This window comes from Amblyomma maculatum, chromosome 11, assembly GCF_055883805.1.
Source record: "Amblyomma maculatum isolate TAMU_Amacu chromosome 11, ASM5588380v1, whole genome shotgun sequence".
Classification (NCBI taxonomy): Eukaryota; Metazoa; Arthropoda; class Arachnida; order Ixodida; family Ixodidae; genus Amblyomma; species Amblyomma maculatum.
Window position 1 is genome coordinate 7,595,034 of NC_139354.1, and position 16,919 is coordinate 7,611,952.

At 48.9% G+C, this 16,919-nt stretch overlaps 1 protein-coding gene and 2 pseudogenes across 2 annotated transcripts in view; 1 reads left to right on the forward strand and 2 right to left on the reverse strand.

Annotated features, from left to right (window-relative positions):
- The window catches only part of LOC146172732 (uncharacterized), a 309,284-nt gene that overhangs the window by 209,629 nt on the left and 82,736 nt on the right, over positions 1-16,919 (forward strand). The window lies entirely within an intron of this gene.
- Positions 10,133-10,968, reverse strand: LOC146172734 (uncharacterized; annotated as a pseudogene).
- Positions 11,076-12,583, reverse strand: LOC146172735 (uncharacterized; annotated as a pseudogene).

Consider the following 16,919-nt stretch of genomic DNA (forward strand, 5'->3'; position numbering starts at 1 on the left):
GTGCATGTATTCCTAGTTTCGTTACAATAGAGTCTACGAAATGGCAATTGTTGCTGCATGTATAAAAAGCAAAATGAGCTTCGTGCATCAAAAACGAACATTGTTATATTACATTTTACATTTTTTACATTTTTAAAATATTTTACAACAAAACATTTTTGCCTTGGTTTTTACCTTGTTGTTTCTTTTTGTTTTTTTTACGGCTTTTTTGTTAGACTGCTTTTGCTTCGTTATGTGACACTGCTTTTTCTACGAGGGATTGACTGCTTTTGCTTTTTTACTAGTTACCTTTGGTTTTTACCTTGTTGTATGTTCTTATTTTTTACATTGTTTGGTTTTGACTGCTTTTGCTTCGAAGTCTTGACACTGCTTTGCTACTATTGACTATTGTTGCTGAGATCTGTAGCGTCTATTTGTCCTTAACCATATTGTGTTTAGTCATACGTGATTAGGCTTGTCATTGATGAATTTTGATACCGGGTGGGGTGAGTGCAATTGTGCTATGAACGCCAGAGTAGCCGAGGGTTTAAATCTACGTTCCTTTTTCCTTCCAATAAACAGTTGGCAGTTTGCGCTCGTCTTGTACCCTGTGTTTTGTGTGTCTTTGTTCGCTCAACTGTAAGATGTCTGAAAAAAAAATTAAAGAAATCAACACAGTGTTTATTGCTTCTTGTGGAGTGGCTGTGTATAGATAGAATCCGCGGCTGTTTTACCAGCTTTAACATCGAGTGGCCACAGTTTATAACCTAAGCTGGAATAGGTCCCATGCCCTGGAAGGGAGCTCTCACACCTTTCCATACCTGTCGTTGTGTTTCTAATGACCGCCACAGGTACAGTGATACCTTCCTCATGTTATCTCTTCGGTTTTGCTATGTGGAAGTAAGTGTGCTTATATGCCTTGTCCATGTAACATCGAAAATTAATGGATGAGTTTCATGTCAAGTGACTGGCTGGCCATATCGCGGTACCTAGCGGTCCTATACTCTTCTTCGGAGAAGCTGCGTCAAGCCTCATAAGATTCTTGTCTCGGCTGTGTGCAGGGAGTACCATCCCTTCCGCACCCACAACAAGGTAATAGGTTTATTTCCCTAGGTTACGTTACAACTCTCTCGCACGGAGCTCGAAACACACTCCTCGAAGGGCCCGTTTCCGCGGCGACATAGACACACATATAGGCAAGGGTATAGACGGCGGCACATCTATAGGCTCCTGGTAGGGGGGCAAGCCTTATAGAAAGACACCAAAACGCCCTGGGAGATCGCACTGAGAAAGCGTCCTGCAGTGACTTTCTGGTCGAAAAAAAAAAAAATGTGGGGATGCTTAAACTACGCCTCTAAAATATGTTATGATATAACGGCCTGTGGTCCCCTCTGCTCACTATATTGTCACGGACAACAGGGCTTGACTTGACTAAAACGACGGGACGAAGCTGTACCAGCAGGCAAACGTTCGGCGCACAGCACGAGAGTCAACTTCAGTGTCCTCTTCTTCCAGACGCAGCTAGAACATGGGGACACCAGGTGGCATTACTCCCCCTCTTAAAAAAAGAAATAAGGGACGGAGCGCGAGCGATGGCCAATGTAAGCGAAAAGAAAGATCAGCACATAGACAGCATAGATAAGGAGGCGGGGTAAGGTGTCCTACGCGACAACGAAACAAACGCATAGCGCACTACCGCGTGAAATAGGGCTTCATGCGTACAACGTGCACGACCTCGGAGCGTGGTTGCCGACGTGAGGGCTGCACAGTACCTACTGGAAGAACTTCGTAAGTCACTTCCGTGACTCAGCGCAGAACTTCGTAAGGTCCGAAGTAACGGGAAATCAGTTTATCACACAAGCCGGGCCGACGCACCGGGGTCCACACCCAAACTTTCTCTCCAGGATGGTATGCGACGTGTCGATGACGAAGGTTGTAGCGGCGTGCATCCGTGCCCTGCTGTTGTTGAATGTGAATGCGGGCAAGTTGACGTGCTTCCTCAGCGCGCTGAGCAAACTGCTCGGCGTCTGGCATGAGTGGATGATCATCTGGGCAGCTCGGAAGCATGGCATCCAACATCGTCTGAACGTCACGTCCGTAGACTAGGCGAAATGGTGTAAAACGCGTCGTCTCTTGGGTGGCCGTGTTGTAGGCATAAGTGATGTAGGGGAGAATTTCATCCCAGTTTTTGTGCTGCGAGTCTATGTACATTGCGATCATGTCGGCGATGGTTTTGTTGAGTCTCTCCGTGAGGCCATTCGTCTGCGGGTGATATGCAGTAGTTTTTCGGTGGCTGGTATGACTAAGCTCGAGCACGTCGTGCATGAGCTGTGCCGTAAACGCGGTGCCTCGATCGGTTACGACTAGGGACGGTGCGCCATGACGCAACACGATTTGCTGCATAAAGAATTGAGCGATCTCAATTGATGTGCCGCGCTGCACTGCCTTGGTTTCCGCATAACGTGTGAGATAGTCGGTCACGACTATAACCCATTTGTTTCCCATCGATGACAGCGGAAATGGGCCCAGTAGGTCGATGCCGACTTGGTCAAACGGCGTCCGAGGTGGAATAATAAGTTGGAGCAAACCCGCGGGCTTGAGAGGAGGCACCTTTCGACGTTGACACTCGCGGCAGCCTCTGACGTAGCGATGGACGGCGTCAGAAAGTTTAGGCCAATAATAGGCTTGACGAACTCGAGCGAGTGTGCGTGCAAAGCCCAAGTGGCCGGAGGTTGGCTCATCGTGGCAAGCAAAAAGGATATCGTCGCGAAGGTCGGCCGGCACGACAAGGAGGTGCGCTCGATCAACACTGCTGGAGTTTTTCTTGAATAAAACGCCATTCCAAAGACAGAATGCAGACAAGTGCCTTCCAAACTGGCGGGGGACGTCAGCAGCGCGACCCTCCAGGTGGTCGATGACAGGTCGAAGGTCTGGGTCAGCTTGCTGTCGGGTCATTATGTCTGAGGCATTCACTAGTCCAAGAAAACCTCTGTCATCCGTGACGTTATCGACAAATCCGACGGGTGCCCGGGAGAGCGCGTCAGCATCTTCGGGCTTCTGACCAGATTTGTACACAATGGAGTAATCAAATTCTTGGAGGCGAAGGCTCCATCGTGCTAGGCGCCCCGATGGGTCACGGAGATTGGCCAGCCAGCACAAAGAATGGTGGTCAGTAACGACTTTAAACGCACGGCCATAGAGGTAAGGCCTAAATTTCATAGTTGCCCACACAAACGCGAGGCATTCCTTTTCCGTAGTGGAATAATTTGTTTCAGCGCGGGAGAGCGTGCGGCTGGCATACGCAATGACCCTTTCCACGCCAGCTTGGTGTTGAACGAGTACAGCGCCAAGGCCGATGTTGCTGGCGTCGGTGTGGACTTCGGTGGCAGCGTCTTCATCAAAGTGCTCAAGAACAGGGGTAGTTTGCAGTCGTCTGCGCAGCTCCGCAAAAGCCTCTTGTTGCTCGGCGGCCCACACGAACTGTGTATCATCCCGCGTGAGGCGGGTCAGGGGTGCGGCTATCTTGGAAAAGTCGGCGATGAAGCGGCGGTAGTACGCACACAAACCCAGGAAACGTTTTAAACTCCTCTTCGTGGCAGGAACGGGAAATTTGGCGACAGCGGCAGTTTTGTCGGGGTCTGGCCTAACGCCTGCGGCACTCACAAGATGACCGAGAAACTTCAACTCTTTGTAGCCAAAGTGGCACTTCTCGGGCTTGAGCATCAAGTCAGCTGACCGGAGGGCATCTAATACGGCGCGAAGGCGTTCGAGGTGTTCTCCAAAGGTTTCAGAGAACAAGACAACGTCGTCGAGATAACTAAACAGATTTGCCATTTGAGGCCGGCGAGAACGGTGTCCATCATGCGCTGAAAAGTAGCCGGCGCTGAACATAGGCCGAATGGCAGCACTTTAAACTCATGCAGTCCATCTGGGGTGACAAAAGCTGTTTTTTCGCGGTCCCGCTCATTTACCTCAATCTGCCAGTACCCGCTCTTCAAGTCAATGGAGGAAAAGTACTGGGCGCGACGAAGCTTGTCGAGCGAATCGTCGATACGGGGCAGCGGGTAGACGTCTTTTTTAGTGATGTCGTTCAACTTTCGATAGTCAACACAGAAGCGAAGAGTGCCATCCTTTTTTTTCACCAGCACGACAGGGGACGACCACGGACTGTTGGAGGGTTGGATGACACCATCACAAAGCATCTCCTGAACCTGTGTCTGAATCGCTTCACGTTCCGTCGTTGAGATGCGGTACGGTTGCTGGCGTATAGGGCGGGCATCGTCGGGAGTAATTATACGGTGCTTCACAAGAGGCGTTTGCCGAATTTTCGATGACGTCGCGAAACAAGCACTGTATTTTAGAAGGAGAGAACGCAGGTCGTGCTGCTGTGTTTCCGAGAGATCTGTACTAATATCCAGACGATCAAGGAATGGGCGCACATTTTCAACTTCTCCGAACGTAAAACATTCAGAAACGTCCGCTAAGGCATCGGCGAATGCGATTGCGGTAGCGCGGAAAAGATGGCGGGTTTCGTTTGTGAAGTTAGTCACCAGGATCGGCCGTTACGCAGGTGGATGAGACTCCGCGCCGAGGTGATGCCGTGGGTGAGCAAAAGGGACTGGTTGCCCTCAGCGACCGCCGTTCCGTCACGTAGTTCATCGCACTTAACAGTCACAAAAACACTGGAACGTGGCGGAATATAAACGCTCTCGGCAGAAATTCGAAGAGGGGCAAGGCTTTGGCGGTCTGCGGTGTCAGTATCATCAGCTTTCTTGGTCGAAAAGGTCACGGTACGCTTCCGGAGATCGATAATGGCCCCATACTCTCGAAGAAAATCGACACCAAGAATACAGTCGCGGGAGCAGTCAGGTATCACAAGGCAGCTGACAACAAACGTGGAGTTGCGAATTTGGACTCTCGCCGTGCACTGACCGCTCGGAGTTACGACATGTCCGCCAGCGGTTCGAATCTGCGTGCCAGACCATGGCGTCATCACTTTTTTTAGAAGCATCGCTAGCTTCCCGCTTAAAATCGAAAAATCAGCACCAGTGTCTACCAATGCGCTAACCTTATAGCCGTCGAGGAGCACGGGTATATCGAGCGAGAGTCTATCTTCACGTGTACGAATTGTCGTCGGGGCCGTCAAGTCGCGGTCGCTCACAGGTCGCGTTGTCGGGGGGTCTTCGTCGCGTCGATTTGAAGCGGCCTCGCCCCCTGAGGTCGCTGTATTTAGTTTTCCCGGCTCGGACTATGCGACCGTCGCTGCGCCATCCCGGAGGAGCTGGGCTGCGAGGATGATCGGCGTGGAGACGGAGATCGTGACTGTCGTCTAAAAGTTGGCGCCATGCGCTGCTGGGCTACGTGGTCCTCAATATCCCGGGGTCGTTGGCCTAAAGGAGGGCTACGCATGTCGATGGGGAAACCCTTCAGTCCCAGTTGACGATATGGACATTGTCAATACAAGTGACCAGGTTCTCCGCAGTGGAAGCACAGGCGCTGCCGATTTGGGGCACGCCACAGGTCTGCCTTTCGCTGGGGTGGTCGGCGGTTGTCGATGTACGGCTCGGGGTGGGCTGAATACAGTGAGCCTTGGTCGGGTGGCAGTAATTGTGTGGAATTAGTTGGGGGACGTCGCAAGATGTCCGCATACGTTGGTCGAGAGGACTCGCTGGAAAAGGATGGCGGGTTAGCAGATAGTACCGAAGGCCGAAGTACTTGCTGGAGTTCTTCTCGTACAATGCTAGCGACAGAGGCGACCGTCGGCTGGGGAGCACCGAAAAGCTTTTGAAGCTCTTCACGTAAAATGGAGCGGATGATGTCGCGAAGAAGATCCGGACTAGCCCCGAAGGCCGAATGCGGCTCCGTGAGCGAAGCGGCGATTACCGGCCTGTCGTAGGTCGTAGACCGCTGCTGGAGCATCCTTTCCATCGTGATTGCTTCCGAAAGAAACTCGGCAACTGTGCTCGGCGGATTGCGCACGAGCCCAGCGAACAGTTGTTCCTTAACGCCGTGCATGAGATGGCGTACCTTTTTCTCTTCGGGCATGGCCGGGTCAGATCGTCGGAACAGCCTATTCATGTCCTCCACGTACATGGTTATGGCCTCGTTCGGCATCTGTATGCGAGAGCGTAAAGCTCTTTCCGCTCGTTCTCGGCGATCCGGGCTGGTGTAGGTGTCCAGGATGCAGCGGCAGAACTCACGCCACGATGTTAGGGCGCCTTCGCGATTCTCGTACCAAGTACGAGCGCCATCTTCCAGGCTAAAGAAGACGTTCCTGAGCTTTGCGGCGTCGTCCCACTGATTAAATGCGGCGACCCGTTCAAACTGGGAGAGCCAGTCTTCGACGTCTTCCGTCTGACAGCCGTGGAAAGCCTTAGGCAGTCGCGGGTTCTGCAGAGTGTAATACGTCTGAGTTTGCATGACAGGTCGAGGGGCGGCTGCGGTGGTGAATTCCAACGGCCCGTGCTCAGGTGGTAGGCCTAGGTTCCTCCGGCTAGCGCGGTGAACAGGAGTGTCGATTGGCACAGGACCTGAATCCTGGGTATGCGGAGGAGTTCGGGACATATACTGGGATCGATACCCTGCGCCGACACCAAAATATGTCACGGACAACAGGGCTAGACTTGACTAAAACGACGAGACGAAGCTGTACCAGCAGGCAAACGTTCGGCGCACAGCACGAGAGTCAACTTCAGTGTCCTCTTCTTCCAGGCGCAGCTAGAACATGGGGACACCAGGTGGCAATATTCATGTAAACCTCCGCTATTTTCGAAGCCGTACGAGCGTGGCTCGAGCGGCCTAGTCGGTAGCGTGTCTGGCGCGTCGGCCAAGTGGCATGGGTTTGAATCTGGCCTATCGGCATTTAGTACCTGCCTAAAAAATGAATAGACGCATTATTAGCGAATTCATTTCATGTCATCGATGTCTAAGTACTGGTATGTAATAGGTATGCGCAGCTTCGTACTGCGCGAATTATACATTCACATGCTTAAGAAACCTGATATCTTATTCAGAGTCGCGTTCTACTAACCTACGGCTGCGGCATAGTGCTTTAACCAAACACCAGTGCTTTGCCAGTGCGGCAACGGCCAGACACCGCTTGGGCTGTAACAAAAAGTATCATGCTTCAGTACGATTTTTGCAGGAAGCTACAGCAACGTTTCACAAGCCTAACTTGCAATAGCCCTTGTAGCTCGCATCTGACCTAATGGCTGCTCGCGATTGCTTGAAGACATGAAATACGCTCACTTATTCCATATCGAACGTGATGTACAGTATACTACTTCATTTCGGAAAAGTTTTCACAGGCTAGACTGGCAGATGCTGTAATGAAAGAGGGAGAAAGCAGAGCTTGATAGTGGCGACCAACGCAGGCGCCTTCTTGGATGAGCGCTACGTAGGCTGCAGAGGAGTGAGCGAGGGCGATTGCGTATCTTTCTTTGAGAATACACAGTTTTATAACAACGACGAAGGACAAATGGGAGCGCTTTTTCATAGTTTCCGCATAAGCATCATAGATAATTGAGTTAACATGTTATTTATACTCTCGTCGTATGAAGAATTAGCGGTTTTGTAATGTGACGTGTAGGAATTTGATGTTCTGTTGACCTTTCATGGAGAAGTTGTTTCAATTGGTTTGGGATTTCCTTGGTAGGCGTTCTGTGTTAAGAAAGAGTTTCCTTTAAGCAAGAGAAATATCTTGCGATGGGTTCAATTTTATTCTTTGTTTTTAACTTTACAGTACCAATAGCGTTTGTCTGTTTTGTGTGTCCCTAGCTGACTTGGCGCCTACTGTCACATTTATTGTTGTCTACAGGCTTAGCTTTCCTCGATAAGGCTCTTTCTCCACTGTTTCTTGTTTAATGACGTAGTCTGGAGTGATTGTTTAGTTTCCTTTTTTATATTCTTGTTTTGAAATAGGGAGCGTGGGGGCTTGTCCCGTTTTAATGGGTCTTTACACTTGTTCCTGTAGACAGATTAGGCTTCTCTTTTGCTATGAGATAGTTGCCGTTTCCACAGCCCTGATCATGAGGCATTAGAGACTGTCTTTCTCTGAGCGATTTTTTTCCTCTTCTCTGGTTCCTTATACAGCGCCGCCCAAAATAACGGCTCTCACTTTATGACTCGGAAGTTTTTCACTTTGAATACTTGTATCCAAACTTGGTCTGGTCACATGGTGGCTTTTCTTGTCAATTACACTGTATGTGTGGTGCGGTGATCCCTTATATGAGCGTTCTATTTCTTAAAGTACTGAAGTCTTTATTTTAGGTTTCTGTGTGCGTCTTTTACTCTCTGTCATCCATGTTTATTTGGTGCAGATGTTTGACATTATTATTAATCAGCTAGCCAGGCAAGTTCTTCTGACCCACGCAATAATTTTCTTTGTTCTTTACTTCCTGTGCTTTCGCAACGTTCTGCTAAGAGTCCACATTTTGGAAATAAGAACTGTTACTGGAAAGTTTTTGGAAGTCAAAACTGAACACAATTTTTAGCGACCAGCACTCAGGTAGTTTTGCTCGTATGTAATATACAAGGATCTTTCTAGGTATATATGTCTAGGCGCGCCTTTTAAGGGAATGGTTGCTCGTGACGTATGGATGGAGAATTTCGAGTTTTGCCATTTAGCTGAACAGCTAGCAAACATGTACACCCCGTTTCTTCTTCACAAAATACGTCCAGAAAAAGCAACACCATACATGTCAAATTTGCGTTTGAAAAGGAAATAGTGTGCATTTCCAATCATTTCATGAAAAGCGCTAAAACGTTAAAATCTACTAATTGCTTAACTCTTAAATTACCCACATTACATTGCAGCTATTTCTGCAGACTAATGCAAATAATGCAAGAAAATAATTTTTAGACTTCTATTGATAAAAATCAAAGTAAACATACTAAATAGAACAACCTCTCTATATGCGCGACGGATACATTATTCTGTTCCTGCCCGATTCTGTTAAAAACATCTATTCTTTTCTTCTCTCTCGTAGCACGCACCATTATAAACATAAGATAACGACAACATAACGACGAAAACTGAAGCATGGTTGGACGCTAATCACTTCAGTTAGTGTCAGAGCAGAAACAAGTGGCGAACCCGGCGCCTTGCTGTGGCGGAGCAGTCTTCCCTGTTCGAAGCCTGCGACGGTGGTCATTTACTCCTTCAGTGGTTCCAGGAATCGATCGCAGCCCCTTGTGCTTAGTAAAGTTCGCACCCCGTTCTTTTTCGTCGACCTACCCTCCTCTTCCTCGACTAGTGGTAATGAATGCAAACTTACTATTTTACGCAAGCTGACACAACAAGGGGTAGCACAGCGCACTCCCAACTAGATTTGAAGTGCACTCGTCTTGCACCACCTCTTGGCTCCCTCCTTTTCGCTGCTTGGGGAACGGTTGCAACTAACCTTCGTAGATATCCGCAGTAAGTTAGCTGGCTATGCAGGACACCGGAGGTTTCAGACACAGTTCTACTCAGTTCTGTCTGTTTCTGCCTATCTGTTAAGTTGTCCCAGGTTTGTCGCTCTTTGTTACTGCTTTCGCAGCCCCCTATTGGGAGTACATAGCGTTGTCTGTAGCAAGAACAGTGACGCACATGGGTGCATGTAATTTCTAAACGAATTAATTACATTGCATAATTAGTAACCTCAGGTTGCTAATTTCATTGCTGGCTAGATTACTAGAAAAGAAAGCTAATTCATTACATAAGGAGAATCGGCAAACAAAGTGCAGTACTTATTACAGTAACTCAATTACTGGTATGTTTGAGCTAAACCCATCGATTATTTATGCAAAATCAGCGTGAAATTAAGCGCGAAAGGTGGCATTGTCGAAGCTTCAACATGTGTAGACAACGCATATTAGCTTCTGCAAACTAAATATATATTTGGTACGTTAGAGCTTAGGTCTCTGCGATACAGAAGTGAAAATAAAATTCGGTAGTTAGTGAGTGAGCAATTGTTGTGTTTGGTCCCGTTTTTGTTGTGTGGGCGCTCCCGTGCTGTCGTGCCGGGATGCAGAGAGAGAGCAAGGCAACCACGCCGCTCCAGAACGAAACACAAACTCAGTTATTACAATCCCCCTGGCTGCGCTTCAGCTTAGAGGGCGCCACTATTAAGTTCATAGGTGGCGACCCCAACATCTCACCCCCCCCCCTCAGTCACAAGTTCAAGCGGTCCGGTGGTACTACACGGCGGCCGCTACGGGTAAACACAACACCATCACCAGGGCGTGAAGGTCTCGCTGTAACAGGCGGCGGATCAAGTGATGCTTCTTGAGTTTGGCGGTGAGGCTGGAGAAGTGCGGGATCTGCAGCTCGCAGCACAAAGGTAATAAGGTGTCGACGATTCCGCTGCAGAATCGTTCCTCGCTCCGTTTCGACGACGAAGGACCTTGCACACTGTGCCTTGCTCAGAGCTGTAGCACGCACCTGGTCGGGTTGAACCCAGACCTGCTCACCGGACTAAAGTGATGGCAGATCCCTGACGCGATGATGTCGGTTGAAGCCCTTTGTAGTCCTTTTTTTGCAAGGATCATCTCTCAGGGCTACCTCCTCCCTTTAGGGCCAGTGTGGGCGAAACTTTTCATCCGGCTTTGGGACTCGAGTTCTTAGTTGCCTTTCCATTAGGAGCTGAGCCGGGCTGAAGCCACTCACACCTGGTGTATCCCTACAGCTGACAAGGACCAAGTAGGAATCTTTTGCCTTACGGAAGATGTCATTCACAGTCCGGATCATTCGATCTGCCTCTCCGCTAGACTGTGGGTAATGGGGGCCACTGGTCATGTGGTCGAAACCATAAGATGCGGCGAATGCGGCGAATTCGCGTGAAGAAAATGGCGGACCCTTGTCTGACTCAACCTGTTGCGGTATGCCATGATGGGCGAACAGGCTTTTTGAGCACCTCAATGACCACTGGAGCTGTTGCACTTCTCAGTGTCACCACCTTTGGGAACTACCATTAGGAAAGTTTGAGAATTGTGGTGAAACAGGTCCATGCCCAGAACTAAGTCCCAGGGACGACCAGGGAGGTTTGTAGGAAGGAGTGGTTCTGCTGAATTCACTCGAGTAAGGGCGCACCTTTCACAGCTGCTCACGAGAGAGGTTATCTCCGGGATTGGTATCCGTCGAGGTGCACTGAGAATGGCACAACATCTTGTTTCAGGAGGAGGCTGTACTCATCTCTGAGCGTGCCGAGGCCACGGATCAGTTCAGCAAGAAACGTTGGCTCAGGAGTGTTGACAGTACCCACAAGTTGAATAACTTCAAGAGCTTGGATGCTAGTATACACAGTAAAGGTAGTGAAAGTGCCTCAATGACAAAAAGACGCTGGGAGCTGGTCTTCTCTCGCCAAGATAGCTGTGCCAAATACGAATCCCGTACACGCAGAGGTTGGCCACTGGACCCTGTCAAAATAGCGTCTTTCTTGGCGAGCTCAGTCGGGACTCCGGGGAAGTCACTTAGAACTGCGGAAACCTCGGCCCCTGAGTCTACTTTGAACTGAGTTGTGTAGCTGTCGACTGTGACATCCACATATTTGACTATAGCTGGCGTCTCGAGAGCGTGCATTTGGATAGCATTGAGTTTGGCCTGCCTCGACTTCCTGAAACGGCAAACTTCAGCAAAATCACCTTTCTTACCGCAGCAGTTGCAGATAGAGCTCTTTGCCGGGCACTCTGAGCGTGCATGATATGCTCGGCCGCAGAAGAAACAGAATGGAATGTCACGATAGCGTTCCGACTTCGCGTCCGTTGGGCGCGCTCTGGCGTCGACCGGCCGTCGCGAAAACTTTTGAGTCGCAGCATCAATGTCGATCATGCCTTGCGAGGTAGCCTGTGCGATTGAGCGTTCCTTGTCCGCGTCCTCGGACGGACGAATTTGCGTCCAAGCTTCTTTGAGAGTTAAAACTGATTTATTTATAGGAAGGGAAAGGCATGGTAACTGTCTCACTTGATTTCTGTGGACACCGCAACCGCGCCGTAAGGAAAGGGAGGAAGATGGGAGTGAAAGTGGAAAGAGAGAAAGAGGAGCCGTAGTGGAGGGCTACGGAGTAATTTCGACCACCCGGGGATCTTTAACGTGCGCTGACATCGCACAGCACACGACGCCTCTGCTTCGGGGAGCAGCAAAGCTTATCGGAGAGACCCGTGTCGAGCAATCCAACGACAAACCTGTTGCGGACCAAGCGTTCTTCCAGCGCCGGTGACGGGTAGTTGCAAGTTTGACTATTTTGAACAGTTCGGCGTAAAATTCGTCGACACTCTCACCAGGTTGTTGAACGCGCTTGTGAAAGCGAGACGACTCATAGAGCTCATTACAGGGATGTACGAAGTGCTCGAAGAAGCGTTTGGCCACTGCGTCGTAGGAGGCTAACGCGGCAGCTTCGAGTGAAAAAGTGTCTAGCAGCGAGCGAGCTTTCGGGCGCATACAGTAAAGAAGCGTACGTACTTGCACGTCTTGCGGAGCGTTTTGTAGTCTAGAGACAGCGGCATAGTCCTCGAAGGGAGACTTCCATGAAGACCAACTTGCAGGGTTGCAGAAGTTGAACGCGTCTGGCGGTTGTGGGGTGAGACCTAGCCACTGAGACTGCTGGACGTTTTCGTTCGGCAGCATCGTTTTGCCGTTGACGGTCGTTGAGAGCGCTAAGGTAGACCCAGGCAAGATCGATGCAGTGTATGCAATGCCACCTCCCACAGACGTTGCAGGTGGCAGACGTTTACTCGGGATGGTAAAAAATCTTGCCAGGTTCTTGCCTCATGTTTCGGAAATCACTGTTCCGATACGCACCCTTCTCAACAAGAATGCTAGTTGGACTTGGCAGCATGTACAGGAAGCTGCATTCAAAAAAGTCAAGGAACATCTTACGTCCGAATGCTGCCAGCCAAGTACCACCCATCGTATACCACAACAGTCCCTGCCGACGCCAGCTCTTTTGGACTCGGAGCAGTCCTGCTGTAAGCACAGCCGGCTGGTGAGCAGAGGTCAGTCGCCTTTGCCTCAAGGGCAATGACAGCCACAGAACGAAGGTACAGTCAAACAGAAAAAGAGGCCTTGGCTAAAGCGTGTACCATCCAGAAGTTCGACGAGTTCATCAGAGCCATCACCTTTGCCGTAGAAACTGGTCACCTTCCTCTTGTGTCATTGTTTGGCAAAATGGAACTTGACGTGCTTCCTCTGAGAGTGCAAAGACTCAGGCTTGAGACCTTACCAGTTTCAGATCATGTACGTGCCCGGAAAATTGTTGGCTACAGCGGATGCATTGTCTCGCATCCCATCCAAAGTGCATCCAGTAGATACAGTGGAACTTTTTGCTACCGAAATCGTGGCTTCTGCATTAGATGTGCTTCCTGTGAACATGCAGGATATCAGGAATGCCCAAAGTTGTGATAGAGAATGCACCACGCTCATCTTTTTCTACCAGCATGGCTGGTAAAAGGTGTCAAAGATACATATTCACGTGTCAAAGTATGAATCAGTGAAGGATGAACTTTCTGCTTGTGATGGTCTCCTCCTCAAAGACAGTCGCATCTTGATCCCTGCAGCAATGAGGCCAGGAGTCTTGACGCTTCTGCATGAAGGACATCAGGCTGGCATGAATGCCTATTCACGGGGCAAGGGGAGTAGTAGCAATATTCGTTGTCTTTGAATGAGATATTTTCGATTTGATGCCCCGAGTTTCATCGCCTTGTTCTTTCATTTGTCATTGACAATCAGACTCTTTGGTTTTCTGTTTCCACGTGGTTTTTATGTAGCCAGAATCTTTCAATTCACTCGGGTTTCTTCAACACCGCGTGGTGGAGCGCTGACGGCGACATGTTTGAAGTTTGAATCTTCTTAGAGGGTGACAAACATCCTTCCCGCTGTAGTTCACATTCAAACATTAGGAAACACCGAACAATCCTGTAATGGGTGGCGAAATATGCCTTTGAGCTCGACTCGACATTTTCCTGCCACATCTCGACGGCAAAGTTGGACTTATACTTCGCGCCCAGCTTCTTTCTCTCTTTCACGACTTCAGTTAAGCTCGAAAGGAATTAAAACGGGCAATACTTGTTGTGGGATAGCTGGTTTGATTTCATATCTGCGGGACTACGCGTACAAAGACGAGGCACAAGAACAAGTAGGACGACACGCCGAAGCGCTAAACTAACAACTTTATTTAGAGGATGAGGTGAACGGTATCTATGAAGTGCCCTATCAGGCCACGTGACTACATAAATATAAACGGGAATCCTAAAGAATCAAACTAAATACGACAAAGCATCAGATACGGTGAAGCGAGGGCAAGAACGCGCGTGTCTAAAAATAGTAAGCAAGATTCAGAACAAGGCACAAAACGATACACATGCCCAAAACCAAATTTTGCAAAGGCACAAAACGATACACATGCCCAAAACCAAATTTTGCAAGCGCACGTTAGCCCCGCCGGGGTGGTGCAGTGGTAAGACGCCCGACTACTGTGCCGGAGTTCCCGGGTTCGAACCCGACCACGGCGGCTGCGTTTCGATGGAGGCGAAACGAAGAGGCGTCGTGTGCTGTGCGATGTCAGCGCACGTTAAAGATCCCCAGGTGGTCGAAATTACTCCGTAGCCCTCCACTACGGCTCCCCTTTCTCTCTATCCACTTTCATTCCCTCCTTCCGCCCTTCCCTTACGGCGCGGTTCGGGTGTCCACAGTGCAAGTGTGACAGCTACTGCGCCTTTCCCTTCTTGTGAACCAATTTAATTAATTAATTAAGCGCACGTTAAAGATCCCCAGGTGGTCGAAATTACTCCGTAGCCCTCCACTACGGCTCCTCTTTCTCTCTTTCCACTTTCATTCCCACCTTCCTCCCTTCCCTTACGGCGCGGTTCGGGTGTCCACAGAGCAAGTGTGACAGTTACTGCGCCTTTCCCTTCCTGTGAACCAATTTAACTTATTTTAAAATTTTGCAAAACCTTAACGTGCACGGCAAGACCCCTGAAATGCTACTTGGGTGTTCAACAGCGCCACACCCAACCATAGCGGTGGACGTTCCACGTCCACCGCTACAGTTGAGGGTGGCGCTGGTGAACACGCTCAAGGTTCGTATACAGACAACATTAATACCCAAGAAAGTAGCAGGGGGTACAGCGGCCGATGTAGCTCAGTTGGAAGAGCACCGGACGCGATATTCGGAGGTCGTGGGTTCGGTTCCCACCATTGGCACGTAGTTCTTCCTTCTACTGTGTGTTTATTTATGTTTCCCTTAAACAGATTACATTACTAATTTATGAGATTACCGAAGTTGAAATAAAAAAAATACAAAGTTTGGTTTGGTTTGGTTTGTGGGGTTTAACGTCCCAAAGCGACTCAGGCTATGAGAGACGCCGTAGTGGAGGACTACAGAAATTTCGACCACCTGGGGTTCTTTAACGTGCACTGACATCGCACAGCACACGGGCGCCTTGCTTTTCGCCCCCACCGAAAAGCGGCCGCCGAGTACAATCCCCAATGCTTTCCTTGGCGTCGTCGACTGTTGGCTTCACCCTCATTAACCTTCATTTATATATATTCTTGGCCACGAACTAAACACACTTACCAAGAACGTTCTTTTTTGCAGTACGCAAAAATATATTTTGGGGACGTTTATTTTTAAAAGTTTTCAAAATTAAGGAAGAATACAATTGAGTCCTCAGCGCACAGAGGTGCCACCAAGTACGGTATAATTGAAATATTCAGTAAAGCATTGTTTAATAATGTTTTAACTTCTGAAATGTTCAATATTCAGGCGATCAGCTTCGATATATATGTGCGCGCAGAAAGTAACACTGGCGGGCGTGGCACCCGAGCACGAACGTCTGTGTCCATCTGTTCACAATCGGTGACGCGGAACCTGAACTGCCGCCGGCCACCACGGAATGGCGGCTGTTAGTGGAAGTGGAGGCCAGACATTTCAAACGCCATGCGATCACTGCCGAAATCAACGCTGTGAGAAAACCGCGTGCTGTCATTTGGACTATTGAAACTGATAAGCGTCTTGCAATTGTATGCGCTGCGTTTTCTTGATTCGCATGATGACCACGCTTACAGGATGTTTCCAGGCAATGACACCGACTCACCAAGATTTTGCGTCTGTGCTTTTTTATTAAATAACGGATGGCATCACATCTTTGTGGCCTACTTAACCGTACGAATGGCAATGCCCCCGGGGAACATATGGACCACTCGGCCCTCCTTTACGATAGAGGCCAACCTTGCAGAAACAGCCAGAAAACGGGCCACGATGAAGACAATGCGTCAACCGTATTCGAGGATTATTACAAGTCTTTTCCAAGCAGCGGGCATGCTGACGATGCCTCCTGGTTTCGCTACGGAAACATGGAGGACGATGCCCTGCGAGGTAATAAAACTTCTTAATCAGTTCAGCCATCAGAATCAACTAAAGGAACAGTTAAGTTAAGAGTCTCTGAAGCGAAGCAGCAAAATGAAGTAGGAGAAAACAAAAGAGAATAAATGTGTCACATCAGCAAACATTATGACTAATAAAGGGCAGTTGTTAGCATGACATTTTCTAGAGCGAGCTGTAAAGGCGAGAAATACTCCTGCCCTGTCCACAGAACTTTATTTAGCAATAAGTAATTGAAAATTTGCATCTATGTGATCTGTACGCTTTTCTGGTTCACTTATACTCATTCCCCCGCACTTCGACCAGTCCCCACTTCCTAACTGTCGTCGGCAGTAATACTGCTGAAATGATATGGCGTGCTATGCTAGAAATACATATTCCAGTTAGTACACATGCTAGTTAAAGGAACATCGACCACAGCTCAATCAGAATTTTTATGTTGGCAAATTTCGATAGTATGGTATTTCGTGAAATTGTTGTGATTCTCACGGCAACAAAAACACCTTTGTTGCTGCTAGTTTCGAAGCTGAGTATAGTTTTTATTTCGACGCATATGAGTTTTCTACTTATAAGCCGTAGGGG